This window comes from Polypterus senegalus, chromosome 3 (assembly GCF_016835505.1).
Source record: "Polypterus senegalus isolate Bchr_013 chromosome 3, ASM1683550v1, whole genome shotgun sequence".
In the NCBI taxonomy this organism is placed as follows: Eukaryota; Metazoa; Chordata; class Cladistia; order Polypteriformes; family Polypteridae; genus Polypterus; species Polypterus senegalus.
Genome location: NC_053156.1, coordinates 219,799,415 through 219,821,425, shown reverse-complemented (window position 1 = coordinate 219,821,425; position 22,011 = coordinate 219,799,415). Strand labels below are relative to the sequence as shown.

Here is a 22,011-nt window from a genome sequence, read left to right as displayed (position 1 = left end):
GAAATTGGATTACGTTCTTTAACCGCGATTGATACTGTTTAACCAAATTTCCAATCAATAACTATGATATTAAGTGCATGTAACACTTTGCCTACTAAGTAGTCGGTATGAATGCCGGTGTATGATAATTATAATTTTTTCTTGATGCAACACTACAGTATATACGGCAGTAGAAATAAGGATTGAACCTGTTGTGAAAGGCGAGTAGTGACGTCACCGCACCTTTCCTAGCCCAGAAACTTCAAGCTGTAGCTTTTCTCTCAGATCGAGGTCAGTGTGACTGGGAGACCTCACAGCAGCAGCAGCGAGTGCAGCACCACCCTGCCTTAATGGAATGTGATTTTTTCAGTCATTTTTTCAAACTTCTTATACACGTTTTCAGAATAATGGACGGCATCCCAATACTCTATCTGACTGTAGAGCTTTATTTTAAATATCACTTCTTCTCAGAAGTATTCTAGTAGCTTACCCACAGCTGAGGCATTTTGTTAACAACCACGTGGTTGCTGCCACGTTTATGTAGCATTTACACTGTATATCTAGCCACTGTTTTGGTTCATGACTCACTGCATCTGGAATTTTCCTAATTGATTGATTGCAAGTTTACAGCAATTTTTGTCCGTTTCTTTCTTTCTTTCTTTCTTTCTTTCTTTCTTTCTTTCTTTCTTTCTTAAAGACAGCTAATTCATTCCCTCCTGGTAGTCGTGGTTTTTGCCTAGGTGTGTTACAGGGTTTGGACCGTTTTTACTTTAGAAATATATTAAATCAAAAAAATCTAGCAGCTCTGAAATCCATCCAAACTCATCTTTCAAACCTTCTGTTTCCATTACCAGCTCACTCCAATGAGGTAACGTAGCAGCTTCATGCACCAGGTAAGGACCAACCCTGGGCAGGGAGCCATTCTAATGCAGGTTATTGTCAAGCATTCATCTAGAGCAACTCATACAAGCACAATTTAGAGCCTCAGAGTAATCCAAAATCACTCTGACACAAGCATTCAGACTCTTTCCGTTCCTTCATCCTCACTAAGATGTTTCTACACCTTGTTTAGAGTTAATCTCTGGTAAATTTAATTGACTGGATGTTATTAGGAAAGGCATACACTTGTCTATAGATGGTCCCACAGTTGAGCAAAACCAAGCTGTAAGGTTGAAGGGATTAGCCGCAGAGCTCAAAGACAGGCTTGTGTGGAGACAGAGATCTGGGGAAGGCTGCAAAAAAAAAATGACTGCATCACTGAAGGTCTCCAAGAACTCAATGGCCTCCATAATCTTTAAATAGAAAAAGTTATGAAACAGCTATGACTCTTCCTAGAGCTCACCATGTAGCCTAATTTAGCAATCATGGGAGGAGGGTTCATTCATTCTGGCTGAGCTCCAGAGAACCTGTGTGGAAACTGTTTAAATTCCCAGATGGACAACCATCACTGCCATACCCCACCAATCTGGGTGTTATGACAAAGTGGCCAGGCAGAAATCTCTGTTAAGTAAAAGACACCTGGAAGCTTGATTGGACTTTGCAGAAAGACACATAAAGGGCTTTGAGACTGTAAGAAACAAATTCTCTGGTCTGATGAAACCTAGATTAGTGTCAATGCTAGAGGAAACCAGACACCACTCATCACCTGTGGAATAACATTCCAGCAGTGGAGCATGGTGATGGCAGCATCATACTGTGGGGTGGTTTTACAGTGGCAGTGTCTGGAAGAGTAGACAGGTTTGAGGAAAAGCTGACCAGAACAAATTACACAGATATCCTTAATGAAATGGAGCTTTAGATCGCTCTGGACATCAGAATAGGCAGAAAGGTCATCTCCAACAGGACAATGACCCAAGGCACTAAGCAACGACAACACAGGAGTGGCTTAGGGATAACTGAGAATGTCCTTGAGTTACCCAGCCAAAACCTGGACTTGAACCCAATCAAATATCTGTGAAAAGAAAATCTCCATTTAACATGACAGAGCCTGATAAAATCAGCAGAGAAGAATGGCAGAAAATACCCTAATACAAGTGTATGAAACGTGTAGAGTCAGACCCAAGAAGACTTCAGTCTATAATTACTGCCCAAGGTTCTTCCACTGAATACTGGGTGTAGGGTTTGAATACTTATTTCAATGTAGTATTTCAGGTTTTTTATTTGTAATAAATTTGCAAAAAAGGTTGACACATATCAAAATGTGAAAAAATGAAGGGAGGCTGAATATTTCCCAAATCTACTGTACTTTGTTCTTGTTATCCTTAGAAGGACATCTCACCTTAGCTGCCCTTGCTGGCAAACGTAGGACTGTGGCAGACTTGCCCAGGCTCCTATGCACCTTGCGCTGAAACTGTTATGATAATGGAATGCCAGATTGTACTGTTAGTGACTATTTGCTTATGCCATTCCCAGGCTGATGCAACTTAGTCTGAACTACTCACAAGCCATGTAAGAGTCACCAGTTATCCTAAACTGATTATCTTTATAATATGGGAAGATGTTGGGCTAATACACACTTAGCAAATGATAAACATAATGTTCCTGTATTTCCTCCATTTCCTACATTTAAGACCTCAATGCATTAAGCATACTTTTAATGAATTTCTCATGTAGGACTGAAAAAAGCTGGTTCCCACTCTCAGTATCTGCTCCTTTAACAGCCTTTGTCATCATTAGTAGAATCTATGAGCAACATATGGGTTAAACCTGGCTATGCTAATATCTTACTTTCTTTGGCAGTAGAAGAATTTTTTATTTCCTCATATTTTAGATTTTGTATATTATCTGTGTAAGTGGCACATTTTCAGGTAAGTTGATGCACTTGCTGTTCAACTTACTAACCACCTGACTCATTTCTGTGAATCCTTCAAATATTCTGTTAATGTTTCTTCAATCACCTTCTAATTTTTTAACATATTGTTTTCCATTAATTACTCTGGACAGAAACATCTCATTAAGAAAGTGTACTAATTGATAGTTATTATCTGTACAGTTGTTTCCATGCCAGGCACAATAGAAAGTCTCACATTACTAAAAAAAGACCTTAGTCAAGTCAGAGACCCTGCATACTGTAATTTCCCTCAAGAGATATATCAGGGACCAAAAACTCACTTCGTTCTAGTGTTTCGTCATTTTTCTCATATATCTTGATATTATTTGTCTATGGTACATACTTTCATAGAAAGTCCTTTTCCCCCAATTCTATTTATTATACCCTACTATTGACCAACATTATTTAACAATACATTTATTTACATTTACATTGATATCACTTAAACACTATTCACACTGGACAATTTCTGTTGCAACATTGGACACTGTATTAAATACTGTGTAACTTTGCCTTCAAAGATATGATTACATTTTACCCTTGTAATGTGTGCCAAAAAGCATGCCTCACTACATTAAATTACAACCACGAGAATGTACTATTGAGGCAAGGCAGGATGGATCCATGGATTTGTGTTGCTTATGCTAAACTATGATCTCATTATCTTAATACTGCATTAGAAATTAAAAATTGTCACACCAGGATAAACCTTTGTAATCTTTCAATCTTTGATTGTCTAGTTTTGCAGATCATGTGTCCACTGTGGCTTCACCTTCCAGTTCTTAGTATATTTAAATATTTGTGACTTTCTGTTAGCTTCAATGAGTTTGACCTTTCTCCTGTAATATATATAATTAACAAGGTGTTTTTCACCTGAAACAAATTTATTCACTATATGTTCTTTGTTAATCACAGCACTCTTTGCAAATTGTGTAGGCTGTAGTTTGCAAATAAGCTCTTGCCAGCCAAAGAAGTCATCACAATATATAGAAAAAGAGACAAAGAACCTCATCCATGTCTAAACATCAGCCTAAATCTATCACCAGCAATAAGTGGTCAGATAAGTGGAGAAGTTAAACTACATCAGAATATACAGTCCAAATCAGGCCAAGGCATGCATAAACAATGGAAACATGAGTACAGAGATACAAAGAAAGCAAACCGATATTGTCATACTATCCTGTTATATCCCCAGGTAAAATCCTACACTTTCTTTCTTTCTTTCTTTCTTTCTTTCTTTCTTTCTTTCTTTCTTTCTTTCTTTCTTTCTTTCTTTCTTTCTTTTCATCAGAATTATCATGAAGTAGTTTATTTATTCTTGCAGATTATCTGCTGAATTTGTTGTACTTTTCTGAATTACCTCCCATAGAGAAATGTCACTGAGTCGTGTTGATCGGTAAATCAAAATTGCCTCTGTGTTTGATAGTTCACGAATATGCGTGACTGTGTTATGTGATGGACTGGTGTCCAATCTAGAATTCTTGCTTTATAGTAATCCGGTGTGTGTTCAGACTAAAGTATGAGTGTATGTTTATCTATCTATCTATCTATCTATCTATCTATCTATCTATCTATCTATCTATCTATCTATCTATTTTCTGTAAAATGCCAAATCTCCCCTTGGGAGACAAATAAAATATACTGTATATACAGTATATATTTATGGGCCAGAGTCTATTTTGACTATACATAGGGCAAAGCAGAGCATACTCTTGCTCAACATTCTTACAGTGCCAGAAGAAAATCTCACAGACACACACAGGGAAAATGTGAAAACTTTTCAAAAGCAGTGACCAACTGGGGTTTTGAGTCCATCACTCAAAAACTGTGAGGCAACAGTGCCCAACCTGATTTAGAGTATTGGTTTATATTATTTCAGTGAAATTATACTAGTATTCACTATGATAACAGTAAGAGTGAGGAAATCTTGCTTAGTAAACATCAGCAGTGCTTAATGTACCACTGAGTTAAGCTTTGTTTTGCTAGTAAAGTCTGATTGCTCATGTGCTCTGTGAATACCCTAAACTTAAGATAGTAAGAGCCATTTTTTTTTTTGATTTTGTGTCTGGTTTTAGAATTTTGGACACGTGAAGGGATTAAAATGCATCCAGACTGAGAGTCTCGTGTTTGCTTAAATTTCCTCCTCACAACAAGCGTACTGAATTCTCACTGAAATCTGAGCTTGTTCATCTGACACAGACTCATTGCAAGTCAATTTCACCTGTACACTACACTACGCAACATTCAATGCGTTTTATAAATAATGAACATCTATTTATGCAGTCAGATTCTTAGCTGCTTTTAGTACAATTTTAAATAACACTGGAAATGAAATTGTTTACATTAGTTTAGATTCCCTTGTGAAATATGTCATAATGCTTATATTTATTTTAAGTTTATTTATTGGCATCCTTTAATATTTTTGATATCTGTGACCAAGTGATTCTGACAAAGTTCTCAGGGAACTCTACTGCTTGCTTTTTTCATTCCAACCAGTTCCTAAATCAAAGTGTAATTTATTAAGTTCTTGTTCAGTTATAATATCATTATTTGCCCATTTAATCTGTTGGTAAAAAAAATAGCAAACAAGTTGTGTTTGATTCACAAGTGTACATTATTTTTGCTTTTCTTTTCTGCCTATATAGTTTTAAGGATTTCCTCAGTCTAACTCTTTTTAAAATAGTATTTTCAGGCTGAACACCCACAGGTGCGAATGCCACTGATTCAGCTGTGTAATTAGTTTTATATTTCTGACTGTACAAGGAAATAGAGGAACAAGATGTCTCATTTAACAGATAGTTAACTGTTCATAGAAACTAGCTGAATGAGAAAGTTAACTGTTATGGTGAGGGCTGAATTTGTGATCTCAGCTTTAAAGGGGAAGTTCACTGGCTTTGGTATATGGGTCATCTGCTGCTTTCTTATTTCCTGTCTTGAAGACTAATAGTAAAATATACTTCTTCATTTTGTCTTCAATGAACATGAAGGAATAACTCTTAAAGAAGACCCTAGACCTGAACAGGGAAAGGAGTAGGTTTTTATTTTTTTTTTAACTACCGATGTTTTTGAGCAATGCATTGCTGATATTTGATAAACTATGAACACCATGTTAAGGCAATGTAATTTGTAGCAAGTTTAAGATCACTGAAAAATTAGTATTTTAGAGGAAATAAAGCAGAGTATTCAAACTTTAAACAAAGTGCACCAAAATAGCTAAGATATTGATAGAGATACTGGTAAGGTTTAAAGTAGGCTGATATGGAAAAGAGAAAACTTTCCCCTTTTAATACTGGCTGCAGATTATTTTGGACCCAAGGGTCATTACACACAATCAGGAAGTATAGTAGCACTTCTAGGCATCATTGATGTGAGCAAACCAAATTGGCCAAAATTTAATCCAATTAACATATTGTGTTAAACTTTAATGTGAATTACTTTTCTCCGCTTTTGTGAGTGTGAGTAATTATTCAGCTGTTTTTGAAAAGTTTGGTTTAAATTTTTGATTTTTTAATCAAAGTCCTTTATTCTTAAAAATAGTCTCATCTGCTGAATTAATTTCCAAATTGATTGGATATACTGTTTAATATCCTAAAGTCATCGATTTCTAAAAGGCTGTTACAATAGCACGAAGAGCTGAAAGTCTGTGTGCTTGATATAATTTTCACTATATAAGGTGCTATATAATAAAATACTTTATTTGAAAAATAAACTTGTGTATGAGTGATATAAAGATAATTTTACTTGGGATGGTGAATATGGATCAAGAATTCAATCTTGGGTAAACCTCTTTACTTAACAGACTCACAAGACATCACCATTTTTCGTATCTGCTGTAACTTGGTGATATTGAGTGCTTTGTGGAAATATTCATGCGTGTATTTATTTTTCAAAGTTTTCTGTCTTAGAATATAGTAAATTGTGAGCTTGTTTTACCAAAATGCACAACAATATCTACACTCTAAATGCATGCAAACACGTTTTCATATCTGCTTAGTTTAATTCATGGTCATGGGAAGCTTGACCCTATGATTAAAGCACTGTGCACAAAGCAAAGAAGAACTTTGTACATGGTCCAAGTCCATCAGTGGGCACAAGCACTAGGGCCAGTTTAAAGCCGTCAAACAACCTAAAATGTGTCTGGAAGGACAGAGTATATGGAGAAAAAAATCATACCGACATTTGAAGATCTGCTTCTCCCTAACTTTACCCTTCAGTATTTTGAGCGTGAAATTGTTTGGCAACTCCATGTTTTTATATTTCAACCTTTGCTTCATATTTAATTTGTACACAGGACATATCAACCAGGTGAATTCAAATCAGTAGGACCAGCCACAGGCGTGCACCCAGCATCTCACTATTTGTCTTGATAAGGCACTTTATGACACAGCGGCACATTTAAGCAGGGGGTGTTTTTTTTAGATTGGGTAAAACAATGGTAAGATTGCTGTCATGTCTTGTGTGAATCCTGTGTCTAATTGTTGTGTATAAAGCCTCTGGACATTCCTCCTTTGTCTGTGTGTGTTTTTGTCCAAGTACCATAACTGTCCTCCCACATCCTCACAAATTTGTAAGTTCATTCTAAATTGACTGTAGGCAATGTGATAAACTGGTGTCACATCTAGGGATGGTTCCTTCGTTGTACTCAATGGTGCCAGGATAAGCTTCTGCTCCCCTTGTGACACTAAGTTATATTAAGTGGGTTTGGAAATATTGTTGTTTAGAATAATATTTAGCAAAAATTTTACCAAGATACTCTACAAACTGTTATCAATCCTCTGAGGCATGGTAACCTATTCTGAACAGTACAAATATTAGCCCAAATTGAATACACAATACATATCAATAATTTTTCTTTCTTTATACTCATCTAGGTTTCAGTCTGTCAAGCTCTTCCTGAGATGTAAGATCAGCAAATCTCCCCCTCACTGCCTCTGGTGATGCTCTTTGCCAGCCAACAGAGGAATTTATTTGCTTCTGCATCTTATGAAGTCCACAACTTCAATTAAAAAATCATTCAATTTACCTGGAACACTGTTTTTCAACAAACAAAGGTGAGAGAGCCAAAAGCAAACAAAAGTCCAAACCTATCAGCTTCCCGGGAAGGGTGCAGGTACTTGAAGCAACAGATGGTCTGCAATCATTAATGAAGGGAGAAGCTCTGAGCAGGGAACATTGTGCAAATCTGAGCAGAACAATCACAAAAGGCTAAATATATAAGAAGCTCAATAAATGCAGAAAAAGAAATGACTGGAAAAAGGCACTTTGGTGAGTTTTAAATTCATACTTTTAGTAGTGTTTTGCTTTAATGCTAAAAATAACTCATTTATTCAGCCAGCATTTCTGTCCTCCAAGTAAATATTCTTTAACACCTCATCCCATTTATAATGTAGTTACCACTTCTACGGTGACCTGCAGTGTGACATTTTGCTTTTTGGAGCATAGGAGAAACCTTTAGGGAGCCACAAATGGCCAGTAGGAATACATTAACAGATGATTCACCATAGTAAATATAATTCCATGATATGTTTTGTAATCTCATGCACATTTTCAGCATTTACCATCGTCAGGTTTCTTTCTTTTTCCTAATTTTGGAGATATGCAGCCCTTTCCCAACACTTCAGTGCTAAGAATACCTTTGTTAGTGGATTGTTTTCTTCTCCTCCTCTATTAGTGACCCTCAGAGACTGATTAGTTAACTAATATCTATATTGTCCTCATGAACAACCTCTAAAATATTCAACACTTTCTTGTCTCATCTGACTATCATCTACAGATGACACTTTTATTTACATTTCCAAGCATTCCAATAGTAATTATCTTTCAAACAATTGGTCTCCACCCAAAATTCCTGCAGTGGCTCTCAGTGACTGACCATGTAAAGTAATAATTACACTTTTTCATTAGTAGCATTCTTTATTTTCAATATTTTCCTTTTTAAATAAATAACAGTGATGTCATGCCCTACCTTTGACTCTGCTTATAGTCCATCCTATTGTTTGCAACTGCCTGGAAATAAAAATTATTGTGGAATCGCTGCAAACTGATCAAGCTTAATAGCCACAGTATTTCAGTAACCACTTTTTACTTTGTCAGTGCTGTCTCGTGGTTCACCTTTCCTGTTCTTCTTCTTTTGACTTCTCATGACTTAGATCTTATGCTCTTTTGATGGCTATATCTCCTTGATTAGTCTTTTTTAATTTATTGACAATATCCATAATTTAAGCTGTTTTCTTCCTTTCCTCATTGCTCTCATCTGATCTTATTACTCTGTTTCCTTATTTTACTACTGCTTTTTGTTTGATTAACCATATCTCTGTATCTTTGATCAATCTGCACCATTTTACTGTACATAACTTGGAACAAATTTAATAGAATCCCAACTGTAATTCGTGAGTTAAAGTTATTGTACCCCATTTGCCACAAAGGGTTTCAAAAATAAAAAAAAGTATATCAGCCATGCTGTTATTAAAGGTCAGATGCTGGTAACAGACGGAGCATGAAGTGATTTAACCTTTCTTTAGGTAAAAAATATAAAAATTGGAGTGCTAAGCAAAGTGCTGTTAGTGATTTCATATTCATATACTTCCAAAGAAACCAAGAATTGCCAAAATACTTAAAAATATAATATATACTATATATCTTCTTCATTAATAACATCCTCAGATTTCTGCAAATAGGCAGGACTGTTTTTAATATTCTCATATTCTGCCCTCCCTGATGTAAATCTGTCTAATATCCCTCTAATAGATTTAAAGTTTATGTAAAGCAAATTGTTGGCAGACAGCACTGTTAAATAATTAAATAATGTTAAAGAATGGAGGCAGAAAAGTGGTGTAGTGATTAGTATTGCTGCTTCAGTGTTCCAGAGTCCTTGGTCTGCATCCTTGTCCAGGTATTAGCTGCATAAAGTTTGCTTCTTCTGCACACGTCTACATGTTTTTCGTTTCTTTTCTTGCAGAGTTTTCTTTCTGCATTTCAAAGATGTGTGTGTGTGCTAAGAAAATCAACACCAATTAAGTGCATATAGGCTTGTGTCTAGTGGTTGATTGGAATTCCCTCAACTTGCATTTGTTGCTACTGATGTAGGCTCCAGTCTCCATGACCTGAAACTGGATTAAGAGACTTTGGTAATGAATGGGTAAAGAAAAGAGGTTATGTCAATTTTTAGTCTTAAGAAATACTGAACAAAATTAATGGTTCGTGTCGAAGATGGCAAACATTTCTACCCCTCTGTTTCCGCTAACTTTAAAAAAGCAAAAAAAAAAACAAACTTTCTGTTTAAAAGTTAATCAAAGTTAACACACTGGTGTTAACATTGGTGTGGTTAGCCTTCAAACACATGCCAAACTTTTCTGACAAAGTATTGGATCATGAAATAATTTTGAACTGCAAAATCATAATACTTTAGGACTTGGACTTAGTTTAGAACTTGACTTGATATCATCTTTTTGAGGAGCTATGTGTATAGGATTGACAAGTTTTTGGGATGAATGACCTCATGAAAATTGTTTTAATGGTCCAAAAGAAAAAATTAGTTTCTATCCATTTTCATAAACCACTCATCCAGGGCGAGGTCGTAGGGAAGCTGGAGCCTATCCCAGTATGCATAGGGCACAATACCTGGACAGGGTGAACAAACACACACACGCTAAATTAACAATGTCAGATTTATCTAACCTGCATGTTTTTAGGATTTTGGAGGAGACTGGAGCACCAGAAGGAAACCCATATGGACACATGGTGAACATACAAACTCCACAAAGTGAGTACACAGTCTGTAAACCCCAGTCTCCCTGTCATAAGACAGTAGTGTTACCACTGCACCACCATGCCACCATAAGCATTGTGCAGTTGGATTTAATCATAAATTGTTCATGCATTTGGGACTAAATAATTGAAGATGCCCAGCAGGTTATGCTAAAAAAAACTAGACAGAAATCTTACTGTCCTCCATATCTAAAAATATTAGTTATGCATGCAAATAGTTCTTTCAAAGGACTATCTTTTGATAAGCAAATATTATTGAATAAATATTAACATCTCAATGTTAACAGTGTATTTTAATGAAAGACAATCCTCTGAAGTTTGATCATAAAGATACAAATGTTTGAGAAGTTTCCAGTCAAGCAAGTACTTTTGAGATAATGAGGATTCAACCATATAGTGCATGTACACTGCAAAAAATGCATATGCAAAAACTAGACAAAAAAACTTTAAATGAGAGTTGTTTTGCTTTTATTTAGCAAAAAAATCTGCCAATGGGGTAAGCAGAATTTACTTGACAAGATTTCTAAAAACATGCTAAATAATTGTAAATACAAGTTTTTTGACAAGTCAATAATTCTTACAATAATAAAAAAAAGATTTAACATCATGATGTAAGTACTTTTCACTTGCTTAGATTTTATTTTTTGCAGTGTAAGTTTGAATGGTATCTTTTATGATAGGTACTTTTCCTGTACAGAGAACTTAAAATTTTGTGAAAAGATATTATGAAATACTCATTTCAAATGTTTCTTGTAAGCCTAGTAACTTAGATGTACTTTCAACAATTATACTAATGTTAGCAACTTAACTTTACCATTCTTTTCCCCATTTACACCTTACTAATGTCTTCTATAAATTTGGTAAAGAAAGTCCCAATTTATTTAGATGGAATTTAAAATAAAGAATAATCCAATCAGATTGTCTATCATATTATTTCACAGAGAGTACTATCACTTAACTCTTTCCAACAAAATTAACACATCACTATCTTATAAACTATTTTATGGGAGTAACATTCATTAAGTGCTTTTAAAGAGTGAATTTCATATTATGCTATGTCATGTAGTTCTTTGAAACGGAATTCTTGCAAAACAATAAAACAGTTATTATTTAACATAGTGCATTTCTTATAGTATACAGTATACCCACAAGTGCAATCACTCCATCTTATTTTAAATAATGCCTTTCATGGTATGCATAGCCAGAAAATCTTTTGAATTGCAATCAGTCATATGACATTTATTTAAATACAGTAATGTTTTTCAAAGTAAGCACTTAGAGAAATCATTCAGACATTTATTATTGTATAAAATATATGTCAAAGCAAGAATAGTGTTATCTCTTTTGTCCCAATCAAAAGGTTAATAAATCTGATTTAGTTCCTTTCACACAAGTTAGCATAAACTGCTTTTATTGTGACAGGTATTACAAATAATTTAACTCATTGTTAATTTATTTAAACCATTTTACAGGAAGCACAATCAGAGAGTGTTTTACAAAGAAATCAGCCTATTATTGCTTACTTTTCAGGTAATATAACATGATCCTTGTATTTTACATTGTACCAAGCACTGTCATGAAGTGTTTTAATAGTGAGCACTATTACAAAGTTTTTTGAAGAGTGGAGGCACAAAGCACTGGGAAAGTACATGCTGTTGTGTGACATTATATGGTCAACGGATTATCTATCTAAAGACAGAAAAAAGGTCCATATTAGCATAGAGGTAGTTGCCATGGTTACAGCTGTGCATCTGCTTTTCCTGCACACGATGGATTACTTCTTCAAGCTGTGGAAACACATTTTTATTCAGCTAGGTATCCAATGTCTGTGTGCACATGTCTATGATGCAGATTTCAGTTGACTCATCGTAAAAGCAGATTATGTTTCCTACTTGTTTTATAACAGCTGCAGCTGTTGAGTGAAATTCAAATTGTAATTATTTTTTCAGAGTCATATGACAGACCCAAGATCATACTTCTTTCTGCTTTCTCACAAAGTATCAAACCTTTGCTCTTTCATTTTCCAGCTGTGTATCAGTGGAAGCTCTGCAAGGGAAACCCAGAAAGATGCTTCATTTAATATTAACACATGAGCTCTTGTAAAATGTTCAGACTGAGAAATTACATAATAGTCTTTTTAGAAGATGTTGCAGACTCATATTAAATTGTCATTCTTTTTTATATACCGGTAGTTTAATACAATAGATATATACTTATTCTTTATATCTTTAAGAACATTCTTTTATTCTATTCTAAAGTTTGTATACATTATAAGGTTATAACCCTGAACAATTCTTTGTATCCTGCTTAGGCAAAAGGCTGGCTATAATTCTTAGATATTGGTACAATATACAGCAAGTAAGCATTCCTTCAAGCAAATTGTGATTATACTGTATATACTAGCAGTTTTGTTGTTATCGATTAAGGTGTGTTTGTAAGCATAGAATTATCACACACACATGCTATAGATGTAGCGGTAGATGTATAGGGAATTAGGAGGAATAAAAGCATATTTAGGTTTTCTATTTGAAGAAGTTCAGAAAGGTCTGAGTACACCATACAATTTTTAAAGACTCTTCGGAATAAATCATGATACTAATGTAAAGTTAAAAGAATGGAAGAAAAAGCTGAATGTGATAAGAACATGGTCATAAGCACAAAGTATGTAGCACCATGTCTCAGACTGTGGTTTCCCTTTCCTTTCCATCACTGCCAACACTGATGCACTATGGACACCTACTGTCCAACCTCTTACTCAATTTGATTTGAAGATCATTCTGCTTTGTGAAGGCCCATTACAAAACTCAGTTCAAACTCTGTTGGTTTTTTTTTTTTTTTGGAACACTGTTCTAAGTATTAACACAGTATGCTCCACTGATTAAATTGCCCAGTAAGGATACATTATTTACCTTTCATCCATCCATTTGTAGTACTGGGGTGTTTACCATGTTAGCCATTATGAATATAGTGAAAAGTCTAGCAAAATAACCCCTTTTATTGGCTAACTAAAAAGATTACAATATGCAAGCTTGCAAGGCAACTCAGGCCCCTTCTTCAGGCAAGATGTAAAAAAAAGGTGTCATTTTGCTTTACTTCTCACTACATCCATCCATTTGAAATGCCCTTAACCTAAATATGAGTCATGCATAACATTGTCATTTATTTCTTTTACTATTGTTTTTAATGAAAAGGATTACAAACAATACATGTAAAATGCAAATATTTCCATATTTTAACATTGAGAGCACTAATGGTTCTTGCCTGGGGTGATTCTGTGAGTAAATGGTGGTGGAAAGACCATTAACTTAGATGATACTAACTCTTGATTAGGGGATGAAAGAACCTGTTTGGTAAGGAATTTTGCCTTAAGAAAGAAACACACACATTTTGTCATTTTGTTTCCCATGGGTATTTTTGCCTTTAAACTATGAGCTGTCTTTACAGTGGAGAGTGTGTTGTCATTTGGTATATATACTTTTTGTGTAATTTTTCTAATTGTTCTTGTATACAAAGTATAGAAGTATTGCTTATGACGTTGTTATATATGCACTGATACAATTTGTTATTAATCATTATGTTTCTTGTTGGAAAATGACTTTGCATGTTGAGTTCATATTCATTTGTAACATATGCCAATCATATGCTTCTGTCCATCCATCCATCCATCCATCCATCCATCCATCCATCTATCCATCTTCTAACTGATGTACTGCCCATTGTTCTATTCAGCCTCGATGGGAACTGTAATTAATTACTGTTCTTTATATTGTTTCTTTTGCTGCTGTAAGCACTTTAATTGGAAAATATAAAATACCTCCAAAGAAGTCATAGTTTCACAGTTCCAGCACAAGATCAAGCTTTCACCAAGTGATAGAGTGACACATAGGTGACACTTTAACCTGTAGCACTGGTACTTCAATGCCAGGACCTTATTTCCTGCCCTGTCTTGTTGCTTTTCATGGTAAATGGAAATATAAGAGTTTGGCACCTTGTAATTAGTAAAGGACATGAATGATTATTGTTACAGAAGTGACATTTTCATTGTTTGCTTTACCATAATACAAATAATATTTCCTCCATTCCTGTTTTTATTCAGATCTTATATTAATGTTCTTGCTGACATTCTTATAAACTACTGTTAGCATGGTAATTATCTTCATTAATATAGCTGGAATCATGGATTATGAGGAAGCAATAACAAAGTGTTATAGTTGTGGAGAGAATTGTTTTCCCCAGATTGTTATTTCAAAAGTTGATAGATCTGTTTTTATTGCTATCTCAAAATACTTGAAACATTACAAGGCATCTCCATACGAACCATACATTCTTAATACCCACCTAGAAGCAAACCTGTTCTGAGGAGTAAAGTTAGATATAAGTAATATAGCTAACCAAATTAGCAGTTTATAGAAGATCACCTGGGGCCTCATGTATAAACGGTGCGTACGCACAGAAATGTTGCGTAAGAACTTTTCCACGTTCAAATCGCGATGTATAAAACCTACACTTGGCGTAAAGCCACGCACTTTTCCACGGTACCTCATGCCTTGTCGTACGCAAGTTCTCCGCTCGGTTTTGCAAACTGGCGGCACCCAGCGTCAAAGCAATGGTACTGTTCTTGTGTGATTACTCATTATTTTCATGACGCGGCTTTATAAATACACAGAAACTAACCGCATATTGTTTATTAGTGTAATGCATCTGATTGTAATTAACTTGTAACAATATAATGGTCCAGGGAACAGCCATAGTATTCCAAATACCATAACTGCTTTAGCGTTGTTACTCTCACTTCTTCTTCTTCTTCTTTCAGCTCCTCCCGTTAGGAGTTGCCACAGCGGATCATCTTTTTCCATATTACTCTCACTGCACGACTCGGAGTATTTATATCACTGTATCTGAGTGTGAATCACAGCAGCAGCTGATCGGAAAGAGAATTATCGGTATACAGCTTTAAGGACACGCTACCCCAGCCACTGCAAAATGTTTTAAAGCCTTTCCTGTACGGACCTCGCGGTTCAGAAACAGTTTAATCCCAAGAACTTTAAATGCACTCAATCAATTGCACCTTGTAGAACGGTTTGTACTTATAAGTACAATCACCCCACTGTAAACTTGCACTACAGTTATAATATCTCACAACCTGGGCCACTTTATAAAGCGTGTATTTACATATGATGACGATATCATTTTTAAGGTGAAATGCAGCAAAATATGTTTGTTAAATTATACACATAAAACTTTAACTTCATTTAAATAATCTATATTCTTCACTGGGAGTGTCGTATAGGATAGAATAATTAAACATGTACTACGAAGATATTTCAATGTTCTTTAAACGTTTTGAAGAATCGGCGCTAAGCTTACAGATGGCTTAACTTCTATTACAGAGCTGATTGTGTGGCGATCAGTTACTTGGGGAAAGAAAAGCAAGGACTCTTGGGCGGCACGCCAATATATATTGAATATAAAACAGAAAGAGAAAATAACAACACAGCTAAAAACGCAGCGACAAATTTCGACAAAAGATAAATGCTTGTCATGAGCACGAGGCTCATGAAACACATGTTTAATAATGTGCTTTAGCTCCTATCATCATGAAAATGACATCACGTATACATCTCAGTATTTTAGTTATTCAGAGAGCTGTAATATCACAAATGTAATGGACTCTGTGTCCAGTTGGAGGAAGAGAGCCAGTTTAAGAAGCAAGTAGTGATTCACACACATAGATCACATACGAGTAGAAGATCAAATACAAAACAAAGCATTTAACGTGCTACTTTAATTATGATGTAATTTTGAGAAACTGGTTAATTAAACGATTTTAAGATGAAGTTTATAATGTTCTACTAAATGACAAAATAAACTATGTGATTAAAGTGGAAAATTCGAGATTAAAGTTGACATTTCGTGCTTTTTCCCCACCGTGTGCCTTTTTTCTCTGTACCCTAATAAGCTTTCATATGACACTCAGACAGTGGGCTTACAACTCGGCTTTTCACGGCAACTTTGATATGTGACTTCTTTTTTATTTCCGGCACTGTGCGATTTTGTGAATGTGAGCTTTCAAGTTTCTCCAACACGCTATGTCACTCGATCAACTTCCTTTTGTTGATTATACCACGGTTTATTTGAACAAATAGTATGTTTTTCCTTTGCCTCCACTTGGTATTCGCTGAAATTCTTATATTTTCCCGTGCTTTTCCCATTGTCTTTTCACAGAAGGCTGCGCTTAAGGGCGATTTATATTGATTTGCATATTCAAATAGGCGTAATTCTGGGAGGATTTGGGGCGTTACAAAATGCGCGTGCACGAGCGTTAGTTTTCACGCTGATCGGGATTTATGTAACGAAAGAACGTGGAAGTTGGAGTACGCACAGATTCCTGCATCTGGATTTTTCTGTGCGTAAGCACATTTCGCTTTTGTGCTTACGCCATGTTATAGTGCGAGTTCTACGCACGGCGTTATACATGAGGCCCTGGTCAATTAAAATATATATATATATATATATATATATATATATATATATATATATATATATATATATATATATATATATATATATATATATATATATATATATATATATATATATACACTTCTGTGTCAATAGGATTAATGACCTTTTTGGAATGAATGGTCTCATCCAAATTGCTTTAATGTTCCAAAACAATTATGTTTCTATCCACTATAATAAACTGTTCATCCAGGGAGGGGTTGTAAGGAAGCTTGAGCTTAAAGTTTATTATATAAATAATAATAAATTTAAAGTTCATTATATAAGCTTTGCAGTGCAGTTTGCATTATTATATATTCTTATATTTAAAGCATAAGCAGGTTGAGTGAATTGCTAACAATCAAGTAGTGAAACAGAAATGGGATTTGTACTTAGGGCTTTACCCTGAAAATCGCATTGTTCCTCTATGCTCAATACTCTCGGTACTGATTAATAACACAAAGTAAAAGTTGATTTTTATTGTCTTGAGAGTTTCCTACAGTATATAAAGGTTTCAAATACGTTAGTTCTATTGCAGGGAAAACAATGTGGGCTCCTTGGGGCTTTCCTCTACAAATATATAATAAGCTTTGATGGCAGTACATCTCAAAGTAACCTGATAATTGAAGAAATCTTGTGACTTTTCAGGTCACTGCATTATATTTATCGGCACCTGTAGAAGATGTTGTATACAAAAGTGTATTTGGTTCATGGTGTCAAGTCATTACAGGACTCAGACTTCTTGAATGTGACCCATAAGTCAAAATAAAAAAAAACACTTATTCTGTTGTGTCACTAAATCCAGCCTGGAGAGCCAGCAACATATTTATAATGATGTAACAGAAACCTGTTTTTTCCTAATACATACACATGGCTGCAGAGTATTCTCAAAGAGCATATTCTCTTGACCACAGATAACTGTTTAGGGTTTAAATGGATGAAACTACATGCTTACAGAAAAGAAAGAATTCTGAGGATATTTAAATAGATAATGATAATGTGTAAAGGATCACATTTGCCTTTAGGAAAAAAGGTAAACGTTATTCTTACTGAAAGAAAATAGTAAAGAAGGTTAGAGATATAGGAGAAAGGAAGGCAGAGAACTTAGAGAGGAACAAAAAATAGTGATGTAGGTTTTAAAAGAAAACATGGTGGTTCACAGGAAGGTAAATCTGTTAGAGTTAAACAAGGGCTACATCAGTGCATCAGGCAAGAGAAAAAAGGCAAAGGTTGTTCCCAGCCCGGTAAGCTAGAACAGAAGTTTAGAGATACAATGGTTCAAAGAATATATGTATTGTATATGATATAAGGTGTATACAGAAACACATATACTGTGTAGTGAAATGTATGAATGGTGTGCTTACAATGTCCATTGTAGAGATTATCTTTTTTTTACTTCTTCTGTCTTTAAACATCAATATTTCTGCACATCATGCATCATTTGTCACTTTTCATTTGTCACTCATTTACCATTATGCTCACTTATTACTTATTACTTTGAGATTTTGTTTCATACACATTCATATATGCATTCATTATAAATGAAGATTTATTGAATTGACTGTAAAAATGTTTGTATCTAAAATAACCTATTTTGACAGGCATTAGCAATAATAATTTTACTGAATTTGGTACAAAAAAATATATATATATTGCATTTTGCATACATCCAATATCTTTCTGACACCTTACAAATTATTTAAGATGGCGCCTCTATATATAATAATCTCTAAAGTAGTATATGTCATTTTGTTTAAAAATGTTTCTTTCATGTTTATTCTTATTATTTTCCAAATTGAATTGTTGTAATTTTGAAGGAGTCATAGGTAAAATTCTGCATCATTTGTTATGTCTGGAAAAATGAGTCCAGCTAATGGTTATTGTAGTCCTAACCTACGGGAAGCCGTGGGTACTGTGAGAGGGCACTGCTCAAAATAAGCATCCCTATTCAAAGTGGGGTCTTCCTGACCCGGAAGCGCTTCCTCAGTGGGTGGTCATGCCTCCAGAACTGTTCCCTGAGTCCGGGATAAAAGGAGCCACCCTCTTTACTCAGGGGTCAGTTAGAGCTGGTAGACAAAGCCTGAGGAGGAGTGGAAAGGAGTGAAACAAGAGGAAGAAGAAAAGAAAGGAAGATAAAAGAAAAGGAAAGAATTTATAATGTGTTGTACACTCTCGATTGCAAGGGAAGTCTATTTGTAAGTATTTGTGTAAAATAAACAGCGATTTCAACCTGAATCTGTTATGGGAAGATGTGGCCACCAGGGGGTGTGCCTGGGTCCCATTTCCCCCTGAAATCTTTGGGGATGTGGGAGGAAAACTCATGCAGACATGGTGAGAATATGAGACACCCAGGGATTTGATTGATACCTGGAATCATGCGGCAGCAGCGTTAACTACAGTGCAACTGTGCAGTCTTCTTTGGTGCTCATATTTTTTACTTTATTGATTTTACTTTAATTCCACTTCAGTCAAATCTTCACTGCATATAATGGCAGCAAACAAAATATGATGTACATTTTATTAGTTACAGCCAAATATCAAAATACTACAGTAGTTACAATGTGGGGCTCTCCACAAAATATTGGTTTTCCAGAATTGTTACTCTATCATAAGCCCCCATTTCAACAGCATTTCTTGCCGTCCTCATACTTATTTCAACACAAGGTATGTTATGATGGCAGGTACAGCAGTCAGTTAGACTCTTAAATATGACACTGTCATAAACAAATCCACTGATTTTTTTTTTTGTATGTGAGGCTCTCCCTTGCATGGGAATGCTGCAATTCCAGTTCTGAAACTGAGATGTATTTTTTTCATCAGCCTGCTGATTGGTAGCTAACATCCAGGGCTCCGCCTATTTGTGGCATTAAGCAAGGTGACTAAGTGCCATGGTGTGCTGAAAGACACTCACAAGCCAGGCTGTCTTCCTGGAAAATACAAGGCAGTAATTTTGGTAGCTGGGCCGCTGAGATGTGTTCAGAGTAGAAAAGGAAAGTCAAGCACAGGAGGTTCAAGGATGAAGAGGTCTGTGCTTGTAAGTCAATATATTCTTTATTTTGTAATAATATAAAGCATTGTCATAGTTAAAGAAGAGCAAACACTGATGAAGCTAAATTATAAGATCTCAGACCAGAGCTAAAATTAAATAAAAAATAAAATTCTAAATGTTTTGTGAATAAATATAAACTCAAAATGACTGTGTACTGTCTTCAGTAGTACAGTGTATTCTCTTTCCATTTTAAATGTTTAAGTAAAACAGCATACAGATTCAGTCCAAATCAGCATTTTTAGTTTTTATTGTGTTCATCATTTAATAAATATATGGCTCCATCACTAATGTGTTATTTTTAACTACTTTAAAATGATTATGTGTAAAGCTGTTAAGGTATCTGTTCAGTGTAGTAATTTAAAAATGATTGTGTCTTCCGTTGGAATGAAAATGCACTGCTGATCATCAATAACAAGCCAGTAGAATACAGCTAAAGTATAAAAATGTAAATTAAATATTAGAATGAGCACTTAAAATCAGGAACAATCAGCAGAATGAATCGACACCTGTCACAGTACAGCAACTCCCTGAGGCCATTATTAATTGAGATTTTTAGAAGCTGTCTTGCTCAATCTTTACCTTTCAGGTTTTTCACGTTGAGGCTAGAATACATTGATGTAAAATTCCTAAGAGGTTACAATTCCTGTTGTGAAATCTATCAGTCTGAATCATCCATTTTGTTTTCAGTGTGTCAACCGGGACAGAGATGCTTCTGAATTTTATTTTATGCAATTTAAAGCAAGACCTCATGGTGCAGAAATCTGAAAATAGGCCAAAAGCAATGAACTCATAATAAACATTGCTTTTAAATTTATATTGAAAAGAAGAAAAACCTATTTTTTCAGCATTCAGGGGCTGTCATCTTCCTTCATGACCAGTGGCTGAAAAAGGACCACAGATGCCTCTGGCTCTCGTGACACTACTATCTAAGCTGCTTGTAAACAGGCCTTTTGAGTGATTCTGATTTGGAAGGCCATGTCATATGGGCCCATATAACCAGGATGCTAGCAACAAAACAAGCATGTGTGAGTGAATTTTAGCTAATAACATGGAGGACATTTTTGACAAAGGTGACAGTTTCTGAAAAATGTTCATTAACAAGATGTGCCTGGTTTAAAAATGATTGTTTCTCTTTTATCTGTAGAGTCCCTCCTGAAACTGACAATCTTGTCATTGATTGTCATCTTTTGTGAAGTTTTAGAATCAAATGAAGTGACAGTCATTCCTTTTTTCCAAGAGCATTGTGATACAAGACTATTTGAGTGTCTCTGCCCTGGTACTCAATTGTATGCTGTTGTATCTCATTGTGAGTGTAGGTATTAATGTTTTATTTTTTAATCAATAGCGCTGTGTACTTTGGTAAAGGGTTTCTTTGCCAAATTTTGTTTTTTTTGTTTTAAGCATGAAATCATTTTCTCTATTGTCAATGTTTGTCTGGGTTCCATTAGGAACTGGAAATAAAATCAGAGGAAGTGGGAAGACCACATAACTACTGTGTACGTGCATTTGTGGGTGTGAATGCATGTGCCATGTGCATGTGCTGAAAATGTCATTTAAAATCTATTGTCTAGAACATTCACACCCTAATGTTCATTGAAAATCTGTCAGACTGGTCCGAGTGCACTGTCACATTGTACCAGGAACTCTTGACATTCCTTCCAATTTGAAGCATGGCATATAAAATACTGAAGTAAATTTCCTGTACAAAAAGCTGGAGCAGATAATTTCACTAATTGTTTATACAAACTTGAACATTTTATTTTAGAAATAACATCATTTGACTTGCGCAGCAGGAAAGATAAGCAGCTGCATTATACCTAAAGATTTTTATTTTGTAGTATGTTTACAAACTGGAATGAAGTGGCACTGTGTATGAAAACAGACA

General features: G+C 35.1%; 1 protein-coding gene across 7 annotated transcripts in view; it reads left to right on the top strand.

The window, feature by feature from the left end:
- LOC120525865 (solute carrier family 45 member 3) overlaps positions 1-22,011 on the top strand; it is a 55,003-nt gene that overhangs the window by 1,074 nt on the left and 31,918 nt on the right. For 2 of the 7 annotated variants that reach the window (XM_039748512.1, XM_039748510.1), the window contains exons 2-3: positions 7,681-8,074; positions 10,501-10,571. The gene's annotated coding sequence lies outside the window, so the exon portion shown is untranslated. Of the gene's footprint in view, positions 1-833; positions 873-7,680; positions 8,075-10,500; positions 10,572-19,979; positions 20,112-21,270; positions 21,439-22,011 lie in introns of those variants that run through there. The other 5 variants (XM_039748511.1, XM_039748514.1, XM_039748513.1 and 2 more) reach the window with 5 other exon arrangements.